The following is a 14,903-nucleotide window of genomic DNA, read 5'->3' on the forward strand; positions in this document are numbered from 1 at the left end:
CGTAGTCAGTGCTCGGTGAAAATGTGTGGCCCTCATTATTAGTGTCCGTATTCTCTCCGAGACTCGGAGGGCAGGAAGGCTAGCACAAAGGGAGGGAAGCGCGGGTCGCAGCTCCCACAGCGAGGCTGGGCCGCTGCGGTCGCTGTGCGCCAGCTCCCTTGCCGGTAAAATCGGACAGCTACGCCCACCAGAGGGCCTGAGCGTGGGGACGCTGCGGACCAAATGAGAAAATGCTGGTGAAAGTGCTTTGACGAGTGAAAATGCGAGTTAAGTGGGAGAGATGTTATTATCTTCCACCATCTGCTTTACTTTAATCTTTTTTTTTCCCTCGGTAAGCGGACCTATTGATTGTAGCTTGCTGGTGGAAGCTCTCACTGTCTAATTACTGCCCCAGCTCAGCCTGTCACTGTGTCCTCTGCAGTCAGCACGTCCTGACACTGACCCCTGATGCTGCAGCCCTTTGCAGATCAGCCGGTTCTGGCACTCTGCGCCCCACACAGAGGAGGCAGGTCTCCTCACTCCCCTCTCCTGGGAGGCAGCCCGGCTGGGGCGAGGCAAGGACACACATCTGCAGTTGCCAAACAGGCTGCAGGAATGTGATTGTCCCCTGGAACCAGGGGCCTGCGGCCAGACAGGGCTGTGTCCCACCATCATACAGTTTGGAGTGTTCCCAGATCCTGGCTTCCAAAGGAATGTTCCCTGCAGAAAAAAATTTGGCCTGGAATAATATTATTGGCAATGGTTGGGTGGGAGCAGTGGTGATGTGGGGGTGCTAGGAGGAAAAATCATTTCTGGTACTGGATAATAATAATTTCTTTCCCTTACATTATAGAAAGTCTCCAAACGTCCCTGGTATTTTCATATACATCACCTCACTTGACCTTCACGATACTACTGTGGTAGCACCATCCCTGTAAAGATGGACAAGAGATAACCTACACTCTGTTCCTGCCTCAGGAACTACAAAGAAAACCATGTGCATCCAACTTTGACCCTAAACAGAGGGGGATACTTATTTTGAAAATTTATAACCATAAGCCAGCTCTCTCATGGGGAGTCCAAGATGCCTTAAATTAAAAATTTTAGGAAGTGAATGTAAATTAATAGTGGTCCCCAGCACCTAGGGAATAAGATGCTATCTCTCTGAAGGAATGTTAATCCAAACCTCAAAGAATTGTCATAGATAAAAATGCAAAGATACAAACTCACAATCAAAAGTCACAAAGTATTAGGAAACAACCTAACTGTCCTTCAATGAATGAATGGATTTTAAAAAATAAGGAAATCCTACCATTGGCAACAACACAGGTGGACCTATGTGGGCTTATTTTAACCAAAATAAGTCAGATAGAGAACAGCAAATACCAAGCGATCTCACTTACATGTGGAATATGAATAAGTAAATAAATGAGAACTCCGAGATACAGAGGACAGACGGTTGCCAGTGGCAGCGCGAGGGGGTATGAGAAGTGTGAAGACTTCCAGCTACAACCCTGGGTGTGTGATGTGCAGCATGGCGATTACAGTTAGTAGTGCTGTATTGTGTATTTGCAAGTTACTGAGGGAGTAGATCGTAAAAGTTCTCATCACAAGAAAATAAAAATTGTAACTATGAGTGGTGATAAATGTTAAGTGCACTTATTGAGGTAATCATTTCATAATATATACATATTAAATATTATGTATACCTAAAGTTAGTGTTATGTGTCAGTTATAGCTCTAATTTTTTAAAGATTTATTGGGGTGATACTGGTTAATAAGATTATATAGGTATCAAGTGTATATTTCCATGATACATGATCTATATATTGCATTATGTGTCCACCACCCAAAGTTCTCAATTTTTTTATAAAAAAACTTTTAAAAATCATGTATTGGAGGAAGCAAGGTATCGTGAGCAAGAATCAGCAAACAGCAGAACTGAACCCACAAAGACATCAGATATTGAAATGCCCAAGCAAATTAGATGTATGTAAAACATGTTCACTCAACCCTACATGTCTCTTAACAATTCTTTAACATCACCCTTCTCTCTGTCATTCTGTACTGCATTCCGGATCATTTTTTCAGACCTATATTCTAGTTCACTCTGTTTTCAGTATGTCTAATCTGTTGAGGTTTTTTAAATTTATTTTTTATTGTATTCTTCCCATTATTGGGTATCCCCCTTATTTTTTTTCTAATTTTAGCAATTACAGAGGAGAGGAAGAATGGGGCTGAGCACTCTTTGAAAAGATAAAAATTTTCTACCGATTCTGAGCAAAAAATAAAAAATACAAAGAAGGATAAGTAAAAGATATAATTACATGGCAGAGTAGACGCCAAACCTAGTATGACTTGCAGAAATGTTTAAGTCCCTGCCTTTTGTTCTGGCTCCATAGCACAAGTTCAAGACCCAAGCTGGGAGTGATCATGAGCACTGTGCCCATGCACACGCAAACCACACCACACTGTACTGTTTCAGTCACACTGTATATTGTATAACACCAACATTGCACGTGCGGTTGAGCTTAAAAATGGAAGATGTTTCTTCAGAAAGTCTGATGTGACCCTCATTCTCTTGAAAACTGACATCTACAACATACTCCTTTGTGAAAATTGGAGTCTAGACGCTTACATCTCTGTCTCTCCCATGTAATCTCACTGCGTTGCCTTCCACTTGTATCTTTTAAATAAGCAAACCTCATCCGAGTTATCTAAGTCCGGGTCTCATTTTTCTATCAAGCTGAACCTACTACTGACATCTATCTTATAGTTCAGTACAATGGTCATGCACACCCCCATAGACATCACACTGCAATCGCAGAATGCAAAAGACAAAGGGAAAGTCTTAAAAGCATCCAGAGAGGAAAAACATTGTTTTCAAAGGAATGCTCATTGGAAGAGCAATGATTGAAAGCCAATAGTAAAAATGGAAGCCAGAAGATAGTGGAAAAAATATCTTCTATGTGTTGAAAGAAAATACTTAGCAATGTAAAAGCCTATATTTCAAAAAGAAATGCGTTTCAAAGCATTTTTGGACAAAGAGATTCTTCTACCAACAGACCATCCCCAAATAAAATTAAGAAATTCTGAAAGATAAAATACTACATTTTAAAAATTGTGAAAAGCACCTAAAGCAACTCTCCATGTTTTTAACCCTAAATGACATTAGAAATGAGGTAATAAAGGCTAAGAACTAATGAGCCAAACATCTGACTTATGAAGGTAGGCAAAGCCATGGAGCAACCTCAGCTTGACTCTGCACCACAGTCTGAGACAACTATGTCAAAGACTGAATTGCTTCTAAAAAACACTTAGAGAAGTACAAATATTGTGATAAAATCACTGAAGGACACACAACCACAGATGACAGTAATTTCACGTTCCCTGAGATTTGATTCTGGGAATTGGGGTGGCAAGGATGAATATAAGGGGAACCTGGGAGCAGGAGTAAAACCAAACTTCCTTGCCCCCACTCTCAGGGTGAGGAGCCCTAAGAGTCTGCCAGTGCCCTGACCTCTACGGGCCCTGGTATTCTGCTTTGCTGGAGTGGGCAGATGCCCATTAGAACAGAAGCAGAAAGATGCAGAAGAGTACCCATTAAATCCCATTTGTGATTCTTCTGTCCCTGCCTCTTGACTAGCTAACTTGCTGATCCACTAGCATTCAGCATCAACACTAATTTTATAAGGATGCCTCTCCTGAACAGCTTCCTGCCAAGCCTGGGCCATTCTAAGTGCTATTATTAGTTGTACTTCTTGCATTATAGCCCCTTTATATCTCATCGAAATTGCCCACTTCTTGTCTGAGATTCCCACTAACATTAAATTTTCAAAGACAGAAATTGTGCTCGTGTGTCCTCAGTATCTGGCTTGGCACGCAGCACAAGCTGGTGCTGTATATATGAATGAATTCATCTCAAATAAAAGGACTCTAAACTAGTGTAGTCAATTGGATGAACCTCTCCCATTAGAGACAAAAATGTATGAGGCTCAGTCTCTAAAGGGTTAGATTCTCTTTTTAAGGTAAGAGTGGCACAGTGAATCTCTCTACTTACTCGGGAAGGTTTATTTCTCTGGTCCTCTGTAACTAAGTGTGTAATTTTTTGCTAGTGCATGGGAACCATTCGGACATGATTCGCAGAGTCTGGTGGCCAGAGCTGACAGGGGCTCTCTGTTTGTCTAACACCCATCCCCCAAGTACCTCAGTCTTGTGTCTGACACTGACGGGCTGTGTGATCTTGAAACAGATTGTAGCACTTTCCTGGGACTCCCAGTGTCAGACCGGCTGATGTTGAGGCTATAACCGAGCTGGAATGTGATTTGGAATGGGATGTTGATTGTCACCGAAGTCTAGCCTCCTTTAGGAACCTGCTAGAAAGCCCTGATCATCTACCAATGTCCTGAAAACTCCTTACTCTCAGAGCCAGTGGTCTGATCCACCAATGCTCCAACTCAGGAGAATTTAATTTTGTATGACCTTAATTCATATCTCTCTGAGTCTCTGAGTTGTTGTCATCGTTTTGCTTATGTGTTTGGTTTTTAAAAATTATTTTGTTGTATGTCTTGTGTTTTTGTTTTTCTCCACAAAATATAGGGTTTGGATTAGAGGGATGATTCTTAGCCCTGACTTCATTCAGAATCCTCTGGAGAGGCGTTAAGACACTGTCATGCCTGGGCCCCTCCCAGTCTGGTTAACTCAGAGTCTCTGGGAATGGGGACCAGCACTTTTAATAAACTCCCCAAGAAATTCTGATGCACAGTGAGAGCTTGAATCACCCTGGACTAGATGGTGTCTGCAGTCTTTCTCAGTCTCTGATCCTGTGACCCAGGCATCTACACCGCTGCAGCCTGCAGCCCTTGGGATGTCATCGGAGTCCCAGCACAGTACCCTGAATACAGCCCTTGACTTTGCTCAATGCTCACAGGGTCATTAGCTCAGGCTCATTCAATCTCTGCTGTCTATGGGGGCCCCAAATCTGACTCAGCAGCATCCTGGCTTACAGGGCCCTTCCGATTTGGGTATTTTAAAGCAAAGAAAATCCAGACTTAAGCTAATAACAGAACAACTATGTGTACCATCGCAACACAGGTAATTGCGAATCCTCACAACCACTTTTAGGTACAGGATGCATTTTTTCCTCCAAAAAAGGAAACTAGAGGTTCAGGGAAATGAAGCGATTTGACAAAAGCAAAGCTGGTGATTTGATGGGGCTGAGATTCAAGCTCAAGTTCATCTGGATCCAAACCCCACATTCTTCCACTGTACCTGCTTGGCCAAAGAGAGAGCATGCTCAGGGCCAGGAGAGAATGGGTTTACCTAAGGCAGAAGCACTGGGGTTTGGCTGGGTCACTGGCTGTCAGAAGTCCCAGGAGAAGCCCTTCAATCAGGTGGGGGCTGAGCCCCATAGTCCCCTTGGCTCCAGACCCCACTGTGTGGGGAGACAGTGCTCTCGAATAACACACATCAGGCTGCCAGCCTCAGTTTGTATTTTTACAGTCCACTAATTAGGCCATTTTAACTAATTTGTTTGCATTTTGTATGAGCAAGTTGGGCTTTTGGATTGACTAATGTAATTGCAGCTGGTTTCTGCCAAATACAAATTACTCTGTCTAGTGTGGGTGAGAGAGAAAAGCAAATATTTAATAGGCATCAATACCCTTGTAGCTTTTTAGTGGAGCCTTTCTCCCCCTGTGAAAAGTTGAAGTAATTTCTGCGGCATCTGATTGAACTTTCATGTTGGGGAGTGACTTTTTAATCACCTTTTTGAAAAAAATAATGAGGTGAATGCTTTAGTGGTTCTGTGGAAGTTTATCTCTGAGCCATTTACCCCTAAGCTCAGGAACATCAAGGACTTTTCTTTCTCCAGATTGGCTTTCCACAATCCCCTTCTACAGAGGCCACTCCGGTGACAGCCGATCACCCACAACACAGGCCATCACAGCTGGAAGGGGTCTGAGAGGCCATCTAGGCCGTCAGTTCTCAAGGTATGAATGTGGACCAGCAGCAGCAGCATCTCCTGGGCACTTGTTAGAGAGGCAAATTTTCGGGCCTGCCGATTCAGGAATTCTGGGGGTAAGGCCAAGCAAACTCTTTCAACAAGCCCCCCAGGTGATTCGGACACATGCTAACTGTTGAGAACCCTTGACCTCGTCCGACCACCTCTTTTTACAGATGAGGAAACTGAGGCCTGGGAAGAGGCGTGTGGTCACAGCAGGACCTGCATCTGCTTCACTCACTGGGCTTCCCCTAAGTTTAGCCCCGGGCCTGTGGGAAGCACTCAGTGGGTATTTGCTGGATGAACAGATAATGGAATGAATGAGCTAGAACTAGGAACAAAGTCTCTTAATTCTATTTTACAGGCCAGTGTTTCTTCTTGCTCTGAGGAAGCACTACTTCTTGGTTCTTGCTTTGGGGGAGGGACAACGGTTAGGGCTGGAGACATTTTATCCTTTGGGGGAAGACAGCCTGGCTTTCACAGCCCTGCTCCCGAGCATGGACCTACCTGGCTCACCCGTCCCTAACCCACTGGACTGACCCAAACCCCATGGGAAATTGTTTCCATCACTTCCATAGACCCTAATGTGGTCTGAGGCAGAACCAGGCTCCTGTCTGGGTGTTTGGTTCGCTGACCAATAACCTCAGCTCAGCTAGTGAATGGGAAGAGGAAAACTGAGATCTGATCCATGAAAAGGGGGTGGGCAATTGTAAACATAGGATGTTAGGAAGGTTAAATTTCTGGATCCTCTGAAGATGAAGAAGAAGAAGAAGAGGAAGAAGAGGAGGAGGAGGAGGAGAAAAGAAGTCATCCTGGTTCTCAAAGCTTCCGATGCCAGGCCGGTGGAGCCCTGTTGTCCAAATCTGCATGACGTGCCCCCCACTCCCTGGGCCCCACCCCGAGGCCTACCCTGATGATCTGCTAGGAATGAGAAGAAGAGGAAGGAAAACAGTGCCCGTTAATTTTCAAACAAACAAGGGAATCTCCCAGGGCCATGAGGAACAGGCTTCCAAAAAGGGTTCCCGGATTCTTAGTTCTGTTACCTTCTAAGAATTTACGAAGCAACTAAAAGTGCCACACCGTATGGATTCAGACACCCAAGGAGCTTATGTTCGTCTAACCTCAAGTTCAAATGCCTCTCAGGACATGCAGCTGCCCGAATCCCTTGCCTTTCTTGTCTACATGTATCATGGAGCCCGTGAAAGGGCTGCGCAGTCTTTTCCACCCTCGTGGCATCCTTTCTACCCTTCCTCTGACACTCAGCGCCTTCGTAGTTATTTCCCTTTCCCTGACACCTTTCCTCAGGAAAAAAACCAACAAACTCATTCACATACAGGGGGTAGAACTAAGGAGAGTTGCCACCTCCACCCCAGGGAAGACGTAAGCTGAAGATTCCATGCCCCGGTGCTACCTGTTAGCTCCTAATTTGTTGTAGACTATTGAACCCACAACCGTGTCATCTAATACTAGGTCCCCGCGCACATTAGGGATCGGTCCTCTCTCAGGCAACTTCTGACCCAATAGGCCAAAGAGACCCTCCCTCTAGGGGGTTTGGGGTTGGCCAGTCAAAAAGTCAGGAGGACTCGGCTGGTGACCCGAGAGAGGAAATACAAATCCCAGGACTGAGAGGGCCTTGGTCCATCAGGCACTCAAAGAAGCCAAGAACGTCAGTCAGCAGGCAGGCATGGCCAAAGTGGAGGTGACGGCGAGTGAGGATGAGCATGAGGGAGAGAACGGCCATCTCTCGCCTGGTGCCTCTTCCGCGTCTGATCCCAGACCTTTCCAAGGCAACTTCTGCCACTTGGTTCCCTGAGATACTCTGGTTTCCTTAACTGAGACGCCTGCCTCATTTTAATGATGCTTGTTTGACTAGGTTTCTCTTACTTGTCACAGGGACATTCTTTGAGTTCCACACAGAGCTGTGTAGCACAGACACAGCCAGTGATTCTCTGTGGAACAAATGAGCGATGCTCGGTTCTGTGGCTCACAGATGCCAGCCCAGCCGGTGGCCCACACCTACTGGCTGTGTTCGAATGGCCTTGGGTGCTTGCTCAGTGCATGCATCCCGACTCGCCTTCAGACGTTCTGGTTTAGTCTATGATTGGGCTTGAGGATGTGTATGTTTCTGATGCTCCCTAGGGCTTCCAGGTGGAGGGCTGAAGAGGTTCCTAGTTGTCCCTGTACACAGATTCTTACTTCATGTGTTCTTGAGTTAGAGTTCTCTTTTATCCCTGGGCAGGTAACTCAGTTGGTTAGAGCATTTTCCTGGTATGTTCTAACCCCAAGGTTGTGGGTTCAACCCTCGGTCAGGGCACATACAAGAATCAACCAGTGAATGCATAAGTAAATGGAACAACAAATCAATGTCTTTCTCTCTCTCTCTCAACAGTCAATAAATAAAAAACTTTAAAAATAGAATTCTATTGTAAAGGACAATTTTATTATCAAATAATTACTGTGCACCTACTAGGAATAGGCCAATGTTCTAGATGCTAAGGAAATAGCAGTGACAAACATAGATGAGGTGCCTGCTTTGATGGGCTGGCATCTAGGTCAAGGGCATGGAAATTAAAGAAGTTAACAAACAAAAGACGATGACCATTTCCGAAGAGGAAATGTGCAGTGGAGATCATGAAAAGGCTGAATCGAAGGAGTGACTTCGGGAGCCCACGGAGGTGGTTCCTCAGAGCAGGACTCCCCAAGAAGGTGCCCCTTGAACAGCTCGACAGGAAGGCAGCAACCGTGCACACGGACGAGAAGGGCACTCCAGACGGAGGGAAGAGACCACCCACGAGCACTGACGTGCGGGCATGGGGGTTTGTTGTATTCAAAACCAGACAGACAGAAGGCCTGTGTGGCTGGCATGTGCATGTCCTTGAGAAGAGCTCTTCAGGGGAGGGATGGGGACAGGAGACAGACTGGAAACAACACCCTCACCCCCTTGGGACTGTTTTATGTCAAAGAGAAGCAGGTACATGGGGCAGTAACGGCAGAGGGTCATCAGCTCAAGGAGGGATCCCTCAAGGGAGGGATCTGTGATGATCATTTGGTTCATTTGATTTTACTGAAGCAAGTTGGGTGTTGATGGGAATGATCAGCTCAGGCTCCCCTGTGAGTGCCCACCCCCATCAGATCCTACCACCCCCTGTGGAGGGGTCCTGCAATGGGCAAAGACCCTCAGGGTATTTACTGTTTCTATTAATATGACCCCTCCCAGGCCCCTCACTGCAGAGAGGAGCTGTAAAATGCTTTCTTTGGACATCTGCACACCTCCTGCCTTTGTTTGTGCTGTTCTCTTCAGTAGACGGTGGACAGGGAGGGCCTGGATCAGAGGGCTGACCCCAGCCTGCCCAAAAGAGACACCATTGCTCCGTGCACAGCAAACCTAGCTCCATGCACAGTGGGCACGGCTTCACCACTCGGAGAACGTACGCAGCCGACGGGACTTCAGCAGAGCTCTTCCTAACCTGGTCTCCAAAGTGGCTGAACGAAAGGAAGAATATCTAGAATTTATGAGAAAGTCTTAAAAGCAATCTTGTATTAATTATTACATGCAGGCTGTAATTATAGACTAAAATGAAGGCTGCTTTATTTGTTGGGTGAGGAAACTGCGTGCCAGGCATCCTTATAGTTTCTTGGGCTATGAAAGGTGCCCCCTCATGGCCACTCCCCATCTTTCTGGAGCCCGCCTCCCTCATGGGCACACATTCACACGCGCGTGCACACACAAACACACACGCTGTGCTTATCCCAGAGTACTCCATGTCATCTGAGGTCCAACAAACAACCCAGGTGTCATTTTAATCATCAAAATGAGAGACAATGAAATCTCTACTGACTTTAGAAAGAACTACTCAAGCAAAAACTCACAGACACAGACAACAGTATGGTGCTTACCAGAGGGAAGGGGGGGTGGGGGGAGGTAAAAAGGGGAAAGAGGAAATAAATGATGGTGGAAGGAGGCTTGACTTGGGGTGGTGAATGCACAAAACAATATACAGATGATGTGTTATAGAACTATACACCTGAAACCTGTATAACTTTATTAACCGATGTCACCCCAATAAATTTAATAAAATTAAATTGAAGTTTTAAAAAATACAGGCTACTTAAGATTTTTCTCAGTGTGTTTAGAAAGGTAACGATCTAGAATAGCATAGATTTTAAATGAAAAAAAAAAAGCCCCCCAGCCCTGGCTGGTGTGGCTCAGTAGATTGAGTGCTGACTTGCAAACCAAAAGGTCACTGGTTTGATTCCCAGTCAGGGCACATGCCTGGGTTGCAGGCCAGGTCCCCAGAGTTGGGGGGCATGTGAGAGGCAACCACACACTGATGTTTCTCTAACTCTCTTACTCCTTCCCTTCCTCTTTCTCTAAAAATAAATGAATAAATAAATTTAAAAAAATAGATAAAAATTACTCAAGCATTTTTTAATTAATGGAACAATTTAATAGCTAATGATGCAAATAGGGTGTAGCTATCTCCTATATTTCCACCTCTACATCCAAAACAGCTTACAGAAAAGCATAAAACATCCATGCAAGTAAAGACATAACCATTGCCTTCAAAAATCACTTCCAATCCATACTTGTTTTTTTAGGGGGTTCCAAAGCTACACAATACATCCCCACCCCCCTCACCTTTCTGGTTTGATTGTCTGCTCCCCTTAATTGCGGGAACCATTCAGACACCTTCCTGTTTCTGTGATAGGTCCTGGCCTGGTGAGAGTGATCAGTCCGGCATGCCGAGGCCTGAGTCCGTTGGGTAGGTTCCCACGCCATCCGCGGCTTGTTTCCTAGGTCCTCTGCCCTTCGCCCTTCCTGGGCAGGCGTCTCCACTCTGTGCGCGGTTGTGCCTGGCTGCTGGAACACGACTGACTTCCCTTCTTTATCCTAAGTTGTGAGAAAAGACAAAACTGTGAGCCTAGTTCTGGCATAACTGGAAGATTTCGAAAAGAACAAAAGAAGGAGTCACAATAAACACAAAGTCATAGAAGTGGTAGCGTTTTATGAATTGTTTAGTGTTAGACTATTAGATTGTTGAGCTTCTATGTGGCTAAAGACCTGTCATTGTTGGAGGGTTCCCCAAGGGCTAGGAGGCAGAGGGGACAGTTACTTAACCCAAGAGATAGGAGGCCAAGCCTAAGGGAGAAACAAATCTAAGGATGATGTTAGGGGAGAACAAAGCAGCAATCAGGGAAGTGGGGGTGGGTGGGGCTTACACTCCTGTAAAGCAGACATGAAGATTAGAGCTTGGGTGGGTCTCAAAAGGCCAAGAGCAAAACAACATCTCACCCTTTAGCATCTGGCCAAAGAGGAACTTGGCCGGCACCCTTTTGGGCAGTACCAGTTCTGTTCCTTGGCTTCAGCTTACACCCTTTCCCAGCCTCTTTGACCTTCAAACATTGACTGTAAAACTCCATGTAAATTGATGATGCCACTTTTTTGGAACACATCTCAGGCACAGGCAAAACAGCAAATTCTCCCCTGATGATGGTGGGGTAGGCAAGAGCGGATTCCCCTTGAGCCCTCTCCAGGAAACACAGACCATTTGAAAAGGGAGAGCCCGAGTGAGCAAGGCATGTGAGGAGGTGAGCGAGCGGCTGTAGGCAGCTCCCTTGAGAAGCAGCATGCGGGTGGTGGACAGACACGCGGACAGCGGAGGACGGTGGCAGGATTTTAGGTGGCACTGTGAAACCCTCAGTCCTCTGGGGGGACGGCCAGGCAGTCTGGAAAGGGATGGCTAGGGAGATAGGACAGAGGACCCTTCTAGACAGATTCAGATGCCTTTGAATCACCCCAATGCAGCAATACTTAGGGGCTAGGATTTATGGCTCAGAACCACGTTTTGGGGGAGTGAGGTCCTGGTGATTTTGAGTCTTGGAGGAGACTTGTGAAGCTGTTATGGAGAAGGCTGAGTGTGCAAGTGGATCACACGCTTGCACGGAGGGCTGGGGGAGCTATCGCCCACTGATTTAGAGTACCAGATTTCTCCTCTGGTATAGTCTCTGAGTAGGAAAGGAAGTAGCAAAAGTGGAATGAGAGTAATAAAAAAGACTTAGCTGATATCAGATGTTTTCTGTTTGGTTTCTGCTTGCCAGGTCTGCCTAGTGTACCTTATAATTAGTCTCTGCTTGCAGCTGTGTAGTTCCAAAGAGTTGTGGATTAAGAAGAAACTCTAGAATTTCTCAGTACCTGACAAGTTGTAACGTGAAGAGCTACACTTAGTCCATTAAAGATTTTTCACAGTGACATTTGAGAAATATGCCACCTTGCCATTTATCGTTTTCAGGGCATGGGTGTCGGAAAGGAGGTTGCTATGAAGAACAAAACAAAATGGATTGCATGTGTAGAGGTGAGCTGGAGAATACTGATAATGTACTTCACTGAATGTCAGCAAATGTCACTTGAGAAGCCATTTGCAGCTACCATGACAGCCTCCCAAACCCAACTAAGAGTAGCAAAAACAGGCAAAATGAACTGGGCGTCTTGCTTCCGCGTGAATAAGCGATCAGCCCTCTCAGAAGTTACACCAGAAAGTTGTTAAACTTGATATAAGGCGCTTTTCCACCCATCCTGACTCACACTGTAGATTGCTACAAAGGGTTGGAGACCGTCTGAGGGCCTCAGCGCTGTGGTTCAAGGACAGACTTAGCAACCCCTTGGATCCCGAGTGGGTGCCTTCCTTGGGCACCAGACTGGCATCTTCCAGGCATGCTCCCCGGGTTCTTCCTGCTCCCCGACTCCTGCTGCTTTCTCTGATCCTGCAGAGCCCTCCCCCGGCTCCTAGCCTACCCTCCTATGGGGTGAGATCCAGGAGGGGCTGCAGAGGTGACCTGGGTACCAGGACCTGAGGATGCAGCCCCCACATTGCCACATCAGGAGAAGGTCCAACATCCCACCCTTAAACCAGGTTTTCAGTCTCCCACTCCAGAAAAGGCCTTCCAATGTGTCCTCTGGTTAATTCAAAATCTTGAGTAATAAACTCCGCTTCTGTTTTATTCTTGGTGACCAGGTCAAAACTTTGGCGTCATGTGACTTAAGATTTCTGGAAGCTAGGGCCAAGTTTTCTTCAGGATCCAGTCTGGGTAGAGATGGCCCTTTCTTCTTCCCCAGCACGGCGAGTCTCCGAACTTTGCTGCACAGAAATAAACGGGAGGGAAGATCATGTTCTCAGAAAAGCTCTCCTGGGAAATGCGAGACTAATTAAAGTAAAATTCCAGCCCCTCTTCATTTTCTAATCTCTCGGGGCTCCTCCTCCTCGACACACACAGGTCATCCAATACCTTTTTCCTCCTGTACATCAAGAGGCTTGCAGAATAGCTCCAGCTTGTCTGGCCTCCTAAATGCACCGCACACACAAGCACGTTGCCCACACGAATCGAGGTCGGTTCAGCTTTCATGAGAGGGATGCTGTGGTGTCAGGCTCCCAGACAAGAAGCCCTTTATTGAACGTACATCCCGGTCCCTGTTTCCGAACGTGCTAATGGACAGACGTCCTTCTTCACGCTGTTCTGCCCTGTGTTTATAGCCCGCCTGTGTGTGGTGGAACTGAACACAGTGTACAACCAGGGAAAGACAGACTCTTGGGAAAGCCTGCTTCCCTCGGATGAACCGGGGGTGAGGGGTGAGCTGCAGTGAGACAGGAGAAGGCCAGGGTGGTGGAAGGCTCATGGCAGAATTTTTCATAATCCTTGGTGTTTCCTCCTTTTGAATTAGGCGCTTCCTGTGGAAGGGGTGTCTGGAACTCAAAAGGCATCTGTTTATTATTGAAATTGAATTGCCCTCCGCTTGTTGACTTTTATGCTTAGTTTAGAAAGAAAGAGTGGCTTGTGTGTGTGTGTGTGTGTGTGTGTGTGTGTGTGTTAAGAAGAAGAAGAAGGTGAAGGAGAAAAGACAAGAAGAAGCAGAAGAAAGCCAGATTTTTGGAGCAGAGGTGGAGGTGAGGGCAAAGTGGAAGAGACCCGGGAGAGGGGATGGAGATGTGAGATGTCTGCTTGGGCCATAACCCAGCCTGGCACTGCTTTACTTAGCGAAGGCCCTTTCTGAAAAGCAAAGCTCTGCGGGATCCTAGTGTGGATTGCACATCCCAGGCCTGAAGAGCCACAAAAGCGTAGAAATGCATTTCGAAGAAAAGACAGTATGGCTGTAGATTTCCCTTTGTACTAGTATTGTTTATCTTGCTGGTGATCGTAATTTTTAAATTTGTACATTAAAGCTCAAACTAATAAGCATCTCTTCCCAAGGGATTAAAAAAAAAGAGCTGTTCCTAATTGATTAATATAGCCAGAATCCTACAATGCTGGAGGCCAGAGCTATGTCAAAACCTACCTTCCTACTGTTTCGTCTTTAAAGAACAAAAACAAAATGTCTTCATGTAGACCAGGGCAGCCAGTATTGTCTGTGTCTCTCAGACGAGAAAACACGAAGCTGGGCTGGGCAAGCCACTTTCTCCACGCACTAATTAGTAGCCCCACCAGCTTTCCTTGTTCAGGGCCATTTGCAGTGGACTCTGCTCTGTATATGAAAACCTACCAAGCCCCCTTTCACCATTTTGTATTCCAGGACGTTTCAAACAAAATGTTAAATTGGTCCATAAGAGGAAGGTTTGTTAAAAATACCTAACTCCCGAGAATTGCAGTAATCCCCTCATTCTTACGAGAATGTAAACAGGACATCAATACAGGGAACGTGTGCCCGGGGAGAAGTCTCCTTTCCTAGTGCCAGTTGGCTTCATTTTGCAGCCCTAGACACGATCGGTAACCTCAAAATGAGCTCTCTCCACCTGAATGAGGGAAAGATACAACCTCAAAGGGGGAGAGAAGCAAGAGCTTCAGGTTAACATAGAAGGCAGGCCATCCTAAGGAGAAATGTTTAGAGGAATTTACTATTAGGCTTCTAAGTAATTCTATTCATTCATTTAAA

The sequence above is a fragment of the Sturnira hondurensis genome, unplaced genomic scaffold (genome assembly GCF_014824575.4).
Source record: "Sturnira hondurensis isolate 20B ecotype Veracruz unplaced genomic scaffold, ASM1482457v3 Scaffold0016663, whole genome shotgun sequence".
Lineage (NCBI taxonomy): Eukaryota > Metazoa > Chordata > Mammalia > Chiroptera > Phyllostomidae > Sturnira > Sturnira hondurensis.